The sequence below is a fragment of the Lygodium microphyllum genome, chromosome 3 (genome assembly GCF_053477565.2).
Source record: "Lygodium microphyllum isolate KBCC chromosome 3, Lygodium_microphyllum_v1.1.10, whole genome shotgun sequence".
NCBI classification, from domain to species: domain Eukaryota; kingdom Viridiplantae; phylum Streptophyta; class Polypodiopsida; order Schizaeales; family Lygodiaceae; genus Lygodium; species Lygodium microphyllum.
The window spans coordinates 45,162,992-45,175,411 of NC_141137.1; positions in this window are offsets into that span (position 1 = coordinate 45,162,992).

A 12,420-nucleotide genomic window follows, 5' to 3' on the forward strand; every position below is an offset into this window, starting at 1 on the left:
ATATGAACCCCCCTATGAACCAAGGGGGGGAGGATCACACGAACGGAGAGAGAAGAAGGAAACGATTCTGCTGCTGCCGTCGCCTGTCCACCTGTGCCATGCTGGAGGATCGAAGGGGGAGGAGCAGACGATCAGAGAGGGGAGTGGAGCCTACTGCGCTGAGGAAGGCATGATCAGGATAGAGGGGAGGAATGAGGCGGCCGTGCTATTGAAGGAGGAGGCTGCCGCTTGTCGTGAAGAACGGCCCACCGTAAAGGTCGCCAGCTGTCGCCGCTACCACGCCGCTACCATACCACCACTGCCATACTCTTCCTTGTCCTCATAATTCCCCCCTTCGTCGATGAAATCTTCTTTCCAATCATTGGCCTCCTTTCTTCCACGTCGGCCCTACTCAAGATCAAAAGCTTCTTAGAAGCTTCTTTAAGAAGCTTCTAAAGGGATAAGGCCCATAAGCCTTGTTCCTACATGCCCTTCCCCGATTTTAAAACCGGGTTCATAAAGCTTCTATCCCTACATGAGGAGAAGGTATCGACCTACACGAAGTCTCGGAGAGTGAGAGTAGAGGCTAGAAGGAATCCGCGGAGTTCAAGTCATCAATGATGGCTCCCAAGAAGATGCAAGGTGCACCCGTAGGAGGTTCCTCCTCGAGCTTACATGTGGACATCCCTGCGGATCCACAAGCCCTGGTTCCACGAATGTATTCCCACATAAAGAAATGCTCCAAGCACGCTTAATTCCATAGAGAGAATGCATTTTACGCTTATCGTTAATTCATGTAGTAGTGATAAAAGTACATTTGAGAAAGTATCTCCGTAAACGATGGATAAGGATTGGTGCATATCATACAATTGGATCGTTTGCATCGCCAAAGTTATGAATGTAAATCACTTACTCGCCCTATGATCTTAGTCGCAAATTGCCTTGTCGTGCATTTTCAAAGTGGAAGTCTAAAACGCATATTGCCTAGGGTTAAAGAGGAAATTGTTAAGTGCATTGGCCGTGAAGGAAAAGAGTATCTTGCATTTAGTCAATAACTTCCTTTGTTGTGATTGCATGAGAAAATTGTTAACTTCCGTTGCACGGCATGAAAATGAAACAGTGGACATTGCACGTGCTTGCAAAGATGTTTGTCGAATGGATTGAAGGTTGCATGTCACATGAACTTCATTAACAATGCTATATTTAGAAAAGGGTTGCATGTTACATATTCGTAAATTTCATTTCATCGAGTTGCATTTAGAAAAGATTGCATGGCTTATCAAAGCATGAAATTCTAAAGCTTAGACAAAAGGGTTGTAGGCATGTTTCTTTGATGTAAACCGTAGTAAGTTTCATGCAAGTTATCATTCATCATGACCTTAGTAAGAAAAGTAAAGGGTTATTGCATACCTTATAGAACATAGATGTAACAAATCGTATACTTGCACGAAATGTGGTATCTAGCATCTGTTTACACCTTTAGAATAAGGTTAGCATCTCTAGGAAAGGATCGCCCTTGTCGCAAGACAAGTATTCCAATTTAGCTAAATCACCTAACCCGCAAGGGATTCGTATAGGCATAACTGGTCAATACGATAAATACCTCAAGTACTAGCTAGGGCTTGGCACGTCAAAAATGCAGCATAGTATCGTACTTGGACGCCAAGTTGAAGCCCTCAAGCCCACAGGTCCTACCCACATTCACGGAATCTTGGGTCGATTGGATGCTCATGCAAACAACGATCTAGGGTTTCTACCCTAAGGATCGTTCGACCTAATGCTAAAACTCGGATTGAGTTTGGAAACACTAGGACCAAACGTTGTCGGCCTAGTACAATTATGGTTGGGTTTGGAAACACTAGGACCAAACGTTGTCGGCCTAGTACAATTAGGGTTGGGTTGGGTAAGAAGACACCCTAAACCCTGCATATTATCTAAACAAAAGTCCTTGACTAGGAAACACCGTTCAATGGGTGAAATGATCCCATGAGATAGATGCGACACTTGTGCAACAAGTGCAACGTCGCATGGCCTTGTGGTTTAATCACAAGAGAGATTTTCCATTCCTTGGAATGAGGTTGGCAGGTTCTAGTGCAATTCTAACTTGCAAGAGGATGAGTAGTCATCCTACTACATCACCTTTCTTGGGCTGATTTGCCAAGTTAAGGGAAGTTATGTATTTGCTTGATAAGCAAAGGATCAATCAAGTCAGAGCAACATGGTCGCCACGATTTACTATTAATTTATGAAACCTAAGGTGTTGGTTAAGCTAGGTTAATAGGGTACGGCCCTAACCCAAGGACAAAAGGGTGAACAAACAAACCCTTGGGGATCTTGCCAAGTCCCAATTGATCTCGGATCGAATGCTAGATGCATTTGGAGAGAAGGATTCACTCCTTAGCAGTTGGCCAATTTAAACGACCACTAGATTGATTGTGCTTGTAACAGTTTAGGCGCACTGTTTGCATTGTTTGCTGAAGGAACTAAAGATGGAAAGATAAGCAATGCTTTAGGTTGAAGGCATGAAGGGAGAGGCATCATCAGTTACCTCTGACTGTCTGCCTGACCCTAACCAAGGGGGTTGTTAGGCCCATTGGGAACATGGACCGAACTCGCCGTGAGAGGTCTCTTCGTTGGGTGCTACTTGGAGCAGGAGGATGCTTGGGTGCCAGGGGGCTCTGGCCGTAAATCCCTCGCCTTTCGGGCCCTGCACAAGAGGCCAACGTGACTCGGGATTGGATCTCGAGGCCCGCATACTAGTCTACGGGCAGAATCTTGGATTAGTAATCCCTGTGGATTGCTGGATAGCCTTCGGGCGGATTATGGATTAGCCTACAGGCTAGATTTTATGGATGTATTCCAAAGATAAGTAAGATAACCTGCTGAAAAGGAACTTGTTTGGCAATGTTTCTCTATGTCAAGTGGTAAGATTACGTGAAGGAACCAGTGTCTAGTCGGCTAATTAAGGAAGTTGTTTTTGCGTGTTCAACTAAATGTGGTAGGTAATTAGAAAACTAAAGCAACCCTAAGGAAAGTGCGGTGGATGTGGCCATGGGTCCGTCCTACGGATGGGTGGTCCCGGTTGGCCAAGAACTTTTCTCAAACGAAATGGATAGCAAGGAACTTTGCTCAAAGGAAATGAACAATAGGCAACGCTGACCTAGAGTTAGGTTACTAGAATCCCGTTTTATGCTGTTTTAGGGGAACGGAATGGGACTATGCCTTATGGGCAGAGAGGTCCAGCTTTGCATCCCTCTCGTTTCCCATTCTCCTTGAACCAAGTGCAGCATGAATCCGCTTCGACCCTGACATTTCTACGTAAAGTAGTTCGCCTAGGGTTCGACATTAGCTGCCGTTCTAGGAATTTGGTCATTAGGGAAACCCTGATTCAGGTCGGTCCTAAGTGGGGACGGCCGGAATACTTCTGCTACGTGGCAAACTTGGAAAGACCTAGATCGCAAACCCTGAAACATTCCATGGGAGTGCCATGCGGAGCTTTCTAGACCCTCTTTCCGATGGGCTGCTAAGACGTGTCCTGCAAGTGAATAGGTGGACATGTTACAGAGAAGAATAGTAATTGTACTAATGTGTCAAAAGATGAAAAAATTTACATGTCCTATCCTTTTATACCAATGTCAGTGTGACATGGAATAACATCAATATTATTTGCACACTAAATCCTTATTCTTCCTAGCTTCTTACATATATTGACCCTTTTATAATGAAAAAATTATTTTAAATTTGATTCAAATTATTTCTACTTAGGTCTCCATGGTATTTCCGAATTCCAATAGGGCCATTGAGATATGTGTGAAACCAAGTGGACATAAAAGAGCTATAATTTATCATTATAAGTCAGGTATAACTAACCACTCACACTAATTGCAAGTATACAAATTCAGCTGATCTTCAACTTGGGAGTGTTGCGCAGTACACACACACACACACAGAGAAAGTGTGTGTGTGTGTGTCAATTGGAGTGCCCAAAGGATGTTGTTATAGATAAAAATATGGTGCTCTAGCTTTCGTTGAGTGGGGCTTTGACGGGCGACGATGTGTTGGTCATTATTCATAGTCTACAATAACCCTACGTTTAACAGGTCACACGTGATTTACCGTTAACTATCATGCACATGCATCCTTCATTGTTTCTTCTCTCTTGTTTTGCTATTTACAACAACCCTAGTTTTCATTGACAAGCCTAAATGTGAGCTGACCTCCACTATGCAAATAATCTCTCTCTCTCTGCGATATATGTGCAAATAATATTGATGTTATGCCATGTCACATTGACATTGGTATTAAAGGAGAGGACATAAAATTTTTCTCATCTTTTTGACACATTAATACATTACTATCATTCTCTCCCATCTTACTCACAGCTTCTATGGCTTCTTTCTCTTTCTTGTTTGTCTCTCTCCAATTCTAGTCTTTCTCTCTCCTTATCACTCTCAGTTGATATAATTGATGAGCTGTTGCCTATTAATGAAGAAGGTCTTATTCAGTACATCCTAGAGGCTATTATAGGTTAGCGTGAGAAGAAGCTTCGATCTCATTCTATCATGGAATATTTGATCAAATGGAGAGGTTTAGCACCTGAGGAAGCTTCTCAGAGGCTTGATTCTATATTGGATGAGTTTCCTTTCTTAAGGGATACATTAGTGGGTTGAAGCCTATTGATTATGGAGCTAGTTTTGGTGCAGACAAGATCAGGACAACACGTTGTTTTAGAGCAATTTTTATTGTGCCTAATTTTCAGAATTAAGCTATTTACATCAGTTCAAAGTACTCTTCAAGAGCTACATTTTGATATGTAGCACGCCTCATTTGGACACTTCTAGTGGAAGTTATGGTAGATTTGGTCCAACTAGGTCTATCTACACAGCAAGCTGTCTACTTCATTTTGAGATTATCTGTTGAAGATTTTATGGCTCCATATACTTTTGAAGTATTCCAGATCATGTATATAGTTGAGGCCTACTCTTGTTCTTCAGTTTTAGTCCATATGTTGGTCATTTTTCATTCATTTTCCCATTTGTAAAGCTGTAAAAATAGAGTAGTACTCTGTCCTATCCATCATTTTCTAGTCTTTCAAGTTTGTTTTTGAGGAAAAAAGCCTTTGGGAAGGGATGGACTGTAAGAAGCTGGGAAGAATAAGGATTTAGTGTAAAAATAATATTTATGTTATGCCACGTCACATCGACGTTGGTATAAAAGGAGAGGACATGTAAATTTTCACATCTTTTTGATACATTAATACAATTACTATCCTTCTCTCCCATCTTGCTCACAACTTCTATGACTTCTATCTCTTTCCTCTCTTTCTCTCTTCAATTCTAGTATTTCTCTCTCCTCGTCACTCTCTTTCTCTCTCTTCCTACAGTCTTTCTCTCTCTTTTGCAGTCTTCTCTCTCCCATTTCTCTCTCTCTAGTCCACTCTCTGACAGCTTTTTTGTATAAGAGTATATTTTGATATTTATACACAATGCATTGAAAGTTTTATGCTTTGGATTTGACAAAGTTTCGTACATTTTGTGGAGTTAATTGATGACACCTTAATAATCTGTTAATCTCCATACACCACCATGCATGGATTCCAATTATTAAGAAGTAAATATCTCACTAGTAAACACTTTCAAACAATATCCAATTTTGGATCATACAATGAAAATTGGACATGTTCATCATATTTTAAGTAATTAATAAGGACATGTTCAACATACAATTGTAATTAAGCAGGGGCACTTCACTAAATACATTGATTACAAAGCCAAATCTTTCATACATGAAAACGCTCTATAGTAGAAGAAATATTCCCCTATAAAAATAAGGGATATACTATATTTTTCATGTACAATTGGTCTCAATAGTTACAAGATAAGACAAATGTAAAGAAATTTTAAGGAATTCTAGTGAGTTATTTACTCATATGGGGATTAATAAGTTTAGAAATTAAAATTGTTAGTAATAAGACTTTATAAACTATAGAGTAATTAATAAGTCTATAAGTCTTACTACGTAAAAGTAAACTAAGCTATATGTTATGTAAGTTTAAATTTTAATTTTCTTTTTGAATCAATAGTTTTAAAATATTAACAAAATGAAGGCTATAGAATAGAAATAGCTTTACAATTAGAACTATTTAAAAGTAGGAGAGAACTAATAGAATAGGAATAATTTTACTTGATGAATATATTTTTTATTAGAAGTATTGAAAACTAGGGGGAACTTAGAGAATAGTAATAGCTTTAGTTTATGATTTTTTTTTTCAAGTAAACATATTTAGGAGTAGACGGAATCTTAAGAGGAGAGAAAAAACTTTACTTGTTGAATTCAATATTTCAAGTAAACATGTTTAGGGGTACGGATGAACTTAGAGAATAGAAACTACTTTTTTGACTATTCTCTTAGAGGATTGAAATAACTTTACTTACTATCCTTTAAGTTGCCACTACTTGTATCACTTCCATCACCACATCTCTTTACTTACATTACACAAGTTTATTTTGAGCAAGCAATAGAAGGTTGTAGGTTTTGAGCAAGCACTATCTTTGTGTGAGCCTTTCTTTAAAATTTAAACATGTTTAGTATGGGATGTATTACTAGAAGTATAAAGAAAAATATTAACTTCATTAAAATCATATGATCTATTAGTAGAATTGTGAAGAAAATATATGATTACTTCATTACAATCATATGATCTATTATTAGACTTGTGGAGAAAATATATGAATAGTTCATTTAAATTTTACTAATTTGTAGATGTAAAATGAACATTAACTGATTTTAGAATGGATAGGTAATATCATGCACACTAGCAAACAATAAGCTTGCACACATAACAAAGAGTAAGGCTGCACATTGGCAAATAGCAAAGTTCCAAAATGACAAGATGTGCACCTACTATATGGAAATATGTAAAGGAGCTACATCAAGGCCAAACTAACTCACAAATGGAGTGTGTACTATGGGCATAAATTTAATGATGGAGCTTCAAATATCAAGAAATGTATTTGAAAGATATGAGGAAATGTAGCTACTTGTGCAAAGCTACTAGAGAAGATGTAGAAGTCTTGTTTTGGAGAATAAGAAACATAGAACAAAGTGGTCCAAAAGATCCCACCCTAGCAACATTGAAGCAATATGATCATCAACTATATCTAGAGCTAATGAATTTGATGAGGGGGCATGTTTCCCACACATTCAAGTTGGTAGTAGGGCAAGTTCATCTCATGCGATAAATGTCTGAACAAATATTTGCCAAGTGCAATAAGTGCTAGATCTCCTTATGCAGAACAAAGGTCACCCCAAAGAAGATTGAGGGTAAGATTTGAAAATAAGAACACTTTAATACTACATCTAAAATGGACACAAGATTTTATATCATATGATTTTCCTTTTAACAATAGTCTTATAGCAGAAAACCCAATGTTGTGACAAATTGGACCCTTTATAGAAATTTAATTTCTAATCAACAATAAAGATTAAAGAGAAACCATTTTAGGGTGATCAACACAAGATAGTACTTGGAAGAAAATAGAAAGGTTAAAAAAGCTAAGAAGTAATATTTTTTCACCTTTGAGACCATTTTCACAAAAAATTAAAAAAAAACTTAGTGCTTCTAATCAAAACCATCTCAAAAAAATTTCACCAGGCTAAAAATTCTATGGAAAAAGACTTTGTTATGCATGACATTCATCCCCATTGAGATGTTTTTAATTAAATAAAAACCGTCAACATTTTCAATAGCTCCAAATAACATTGTTAAGTGCTATTTTAACTAACTTTCATGCACTTTTGACAAACCAATTTTTATAGATAAAGAGTTTCCACTTTTTTATTCTACTATCTACTACTATTGGTGAAGTCCTATCCAATATTGGTATCATATGCACATGTTGTTTCAAATGTAGTCAAATAAGACCTAAGACAATTAAGTGGCTTGTAGCCATTTTTTAATCAAATTACAAGACTAATGTTAAAGTCATTTGAAATTCAAAATTTTAGGATGCTTTAATATCCATAGCTAATTTTGGATTCGGTTTTCCAAAGTAGAACAAAATGAGCACGAATAATTTGAATAGAACTAAAAGAAGCTAGTGACACATCTAAAATGCCAAATATTTGATTACCTCCATGCATATGGATGTACAATTGCACTAGATGACTCAATAAATAATCAACACAAGTCATTCATTAATAAGAATAGTTCAAAAAGTAACAATGAAAGTCATTTATTGATGTTGTTAGCACATATCTAAGAGGCAACATTTCTTTGGAAATAGTAAATATATTTCTTTTGGAAAAGATAGTGTGTTGCATAGAGAATATGTATGAGTGGTGGATAGCAAAATTGAGAGATCCAAAGAATGTCATTACCATTCTATCATATAATACATCCAAGTGTAAGTGTATAGGTGTATATATAATAGCAAAGTATTTTGACATTACTTGGATTCCATGTGTAGCTTTGTAATATTTCCGCACACTGCGTACCGTAAATATTGACTTCCCGCACGTCGTGTAAATCTCGTGCAAAGATTATCACTAGTGCCAGCAGCTAATCTATAACCACACGCGGGAAATGGAGACACTCCACCTTAGGAAAATAAGGCCGGGGATTCAAACCTGCATAGCCGTGGGAAAACAGCCTCTTGGGAAGAGGTCAAGAGGATAAGGTAATTGCAAATTTTTTTATTATCTTCCCCAGCCGATGTGTGGCTGGGGGAAAGGGATGGGCTAGTAAGGGCAGCATGAGGAGGTGGAGGGAGAGAGCCATGCAACGGGCCACGTGGGGAGGTCCCCTCTCCCCCCCTTGGACTATAAGAACCCCCTCTTGGGGGGGGGGGGGGGGGGGGGAAAAGGAAGATAAGGCGGCAGAAGACTGTCGTGAAGGAGACGGCCGTGAGGAACGGTCGCCGTGTGAAGGAGGGGTCGCCGTGTGGAGGGAGGGACAGCTGTGAGATGGGGGGAAGAGGTCGCTGCTGCCCGCCATTAGGGAAGGAGAATGTGGCGGAAGGCTGCCGTGAAGGAAGGGGTGAAGGGGAGGGAAGGTCGCCGTGTTGAAGGAGGACGCTACTGCCGCCAGGCCGTCGCCGTCGTGAAGCCGCCACGCTGCCGCCACCTCGCATGAAACCGCCAGGCCGCCGCCGTCCTCGCCTCGACCACACCCTTTCCTCCCATGATCGTTGGGACCCCCCCCTGACGTGGATGTGCTGCCAGAAGCTTCTTAGAAGCTTCTCTAGGAAGCTTCTAAGGGGGCTTCTCTAAGCCCCCTTCCTGTGGAGTCCCTTTATAGCCCATTTTACCCCGGGATTTCTAAGTCCCCTTCCCTTGGATCTCACACAAGCCATTCCCTAGGCGGGTTTTAAAGCCCTCCCTTTTGATCCTCAATAAGCCCATTCCGGCCTTTGATGCGAAGGAAGCTACTAAGGCCCTAGGCCCGGTTATTCATAAAAAAAGAAGAGGGGTTTCTCTAGCCCTTCCCACTCGATTTTCCCCCATAAGCCCATTGAAGAGGGTTGCTTAAGGTTTTTTTTTCAAGAACCTTTACCCCGGAATTTTGAAGAAATTAAGTATAAAGGCCTTCCATAAGGCCAAATTCCGCAAGCTGGTATTCTCAAGGATCCACATTTCGAAAGGGATCTCCCGCGTACCAGGGAGAAAAGAGCAAGATCTTGAGGCTGCGTACCAGGGCGAGCAAATTCACCGATTGCGTAAGGGAAAAGGCAACCTGGAAGTCTGTAATTATGTCATAATGGCCCCTAAAAAGTCACAAGACGCGCCTACGGAAGGATCTTCTCCTAGTATTTACGTGGATATTTTCCGGAGCCCACAAGTCCAGGTTTTATCTATTTGGATTCCACACAGAAGTATTGAATTAATCACGATAACTTCATGGATTAGGAAGCACTCATGCATGTCAAATGCAACTAGCCAAGTTAAATGCAATTGGAAAATGAATTGGCTATTTGAACATTTATTAGAAATAGCTTAAGATATGAAAATTGATCATTGGTACGTTCAATGGAGTTAATGAAAAGAGCATAAGGTGTCTATGCATTTGCAGGACCTTATTAGTAAGTTTCCTTTTGTGCATTCAAAAGTGACGAGCCTAGGACAACTGTTGCCTCATTACAAGGTTGAAATTGTTGAGGTACACCTTTTTACTAGGCATGGAAAGATTAATGGCATGTCACATTTTTAGATAAATCTTCCTTGTAATGATTCATGAGGAAAAGCTAACACCCATAAGATGTTATTCGAAAAGGAATAGAAGGGCACGAAAATGATCTATGGACTTGCAAGTGGCATGACTATTTGATGTAAGTCCTAGTAGGACCTAGGAAAGTTAGTGTCCAGATTATCAGGCATTTTTACCTTACCAAGGAAGGATAGGGTTACTGTGAACCATGTGATGCGTAGAAGCAGTGAATCGCATGTTTACCCGTATTGGTGTAGTTGTAACTATTGTTCTCCATTAGATCTAGTTTATTACCTTTAGGAAAGGTTCATCCTTGTCGCAAGACAAGTATATTGAGTTGTCTAAGTCACCTAAACCTCAAGGGATTCATATGGGCATGGTTCAGTCGATATGATAAGTATCCCAAGTACTAACTAGGGTTTAGTGCGATAGGAATTCGACCTAGTTTTACACTTGTTGCCAAGTTAAAACCCGCAAACCCAAAGATCTTACACACATTCACGAGATGTCGAATCAATTGGATGCTCATGCATAAAATGATCTAAGGTTTTATCCTAAGGATCATTCGTTCAAATGATGAAACTCCGACTGGGTTGGAAATTCCTAGGACCGTGGACCAATATAATTAGGAATGGGTTGGGTAAGAAGACACCCTAAACCCTGCTACTCGCCTGAAGTTAATTCCGTGACCTGAATACGCCATTCAATGGGTGAGATGATCCCGTGGAATAGATACAACACATGAGCAAAAAGTTGCAACATCACATAGACTTGAGATTTGTCCACGGGAGAGTTTTGTCATTTCTTGAAATGATGTTGGCAAGTTATTGCGCTAAGATAACTTACAAAAGGGATGGGTAATCATCCTGTTACATCACTTTTCTTGGGGGAATAATTGCCAAGGAAAAGGAAAGTTAGGTATTTGCCTGGAAGCAATTGACCAATCAATAAATTGAAGCGACATGGTCGCTGGAATCTACCATAACAAAACCTAAAGTATTGGTAGGGTATGACCCTAACCCAAGAATGATAGGAATCTTGCCAAGTTGCAATTGATTCTGGAGCGAATGCGGGTTGCATTCGGAGAAAAGGAGTCACTCCTTAATAGTTTGCCAGCTAAATGACCACTGGAAATTGATTGTGCTTGTAACAGTTTAGAAAGCACTGTTTGCATTGTTTGCTCAATGAACTAAAGGATGAAAATATATCTAAAGCTTCAGGTTGAAGCCTGAAGGGAGAGGCAGCTTCAGTTACCCCCGACTGCCTGCCTGACCCTAACCAAGGGGGTTGTTAACCGCGCCGGGAACGTGGACCGAACCCGCCGTGAGAGGTCTCTCCGTTGAGTTCTACTTGGAGCAGGAGGACGCTTGGGTGCCAGGGGGGGCTCTGGCCATAAATCCCTCGCCTTCCGGGTCCTGCACAAGAGGCTAACGTGACTCGGGATTGGATCTCGAGGCCCGCATACTAGTCTACGGGCGGAAGCTTGGAATAGTGATCCCTGGTGGATTACTGGATAGCCTTCGGGCGGATTATGAATACGCCTACGGGCGGGAACTCCTTGTATTTCAAAGATAAAAGGATAAAATGATAATAAAGAAGTTGTTTGGCATTGTTTTCTTTATGTCCTGTGATAAGATTACGTGAAGAAATCGGTGCATAACAGGGTTAATCAAAGAAGCTGTTTGTATATGTCAAACTAATGTGGTAGGTAATTACATAACTAAAACAAACCGAGGAAAGTGCGGAGGATGGACCATGGGTCCGTCCTATGGATGGGTGGTCCCGGTTAGCCGGGAACTTTTCTCAAAGTCTTCGACGGACAGAGGATGATCGTCATCTCCAAAACAAGTAACGAGAACGATGACTTAGAATTAACTATTACCCGATTCACGTTGTTTTAGGGGAACGGAATGGGACTATGCCTTATGGCAGAGAGGTCGAGCCTTGCATCCCTCTCGTTTCCCATTCTCCTTGAACCAAGTGCAGCGTAAATCCGCTTCGGACCTGGCGTTTCTGCGTAAAGTAGTTCGCTCGGGTCTGACGCTAGTTGTTGCTAGCTAATGACCAAACAAGAAAACCCAAACTCAGGTCGATCCTAAGTGGGAACGGCCAGGATACTTCCGCTACGTGGCAGACGCGGGAAGACCTAGATCGCAAGTCCCGTAACATTCCATGGGAGTGACGGGCGGAGCTTTCTAGACATCCTTCCCGATGGACTGCTAAGACGTGTCCGGGAT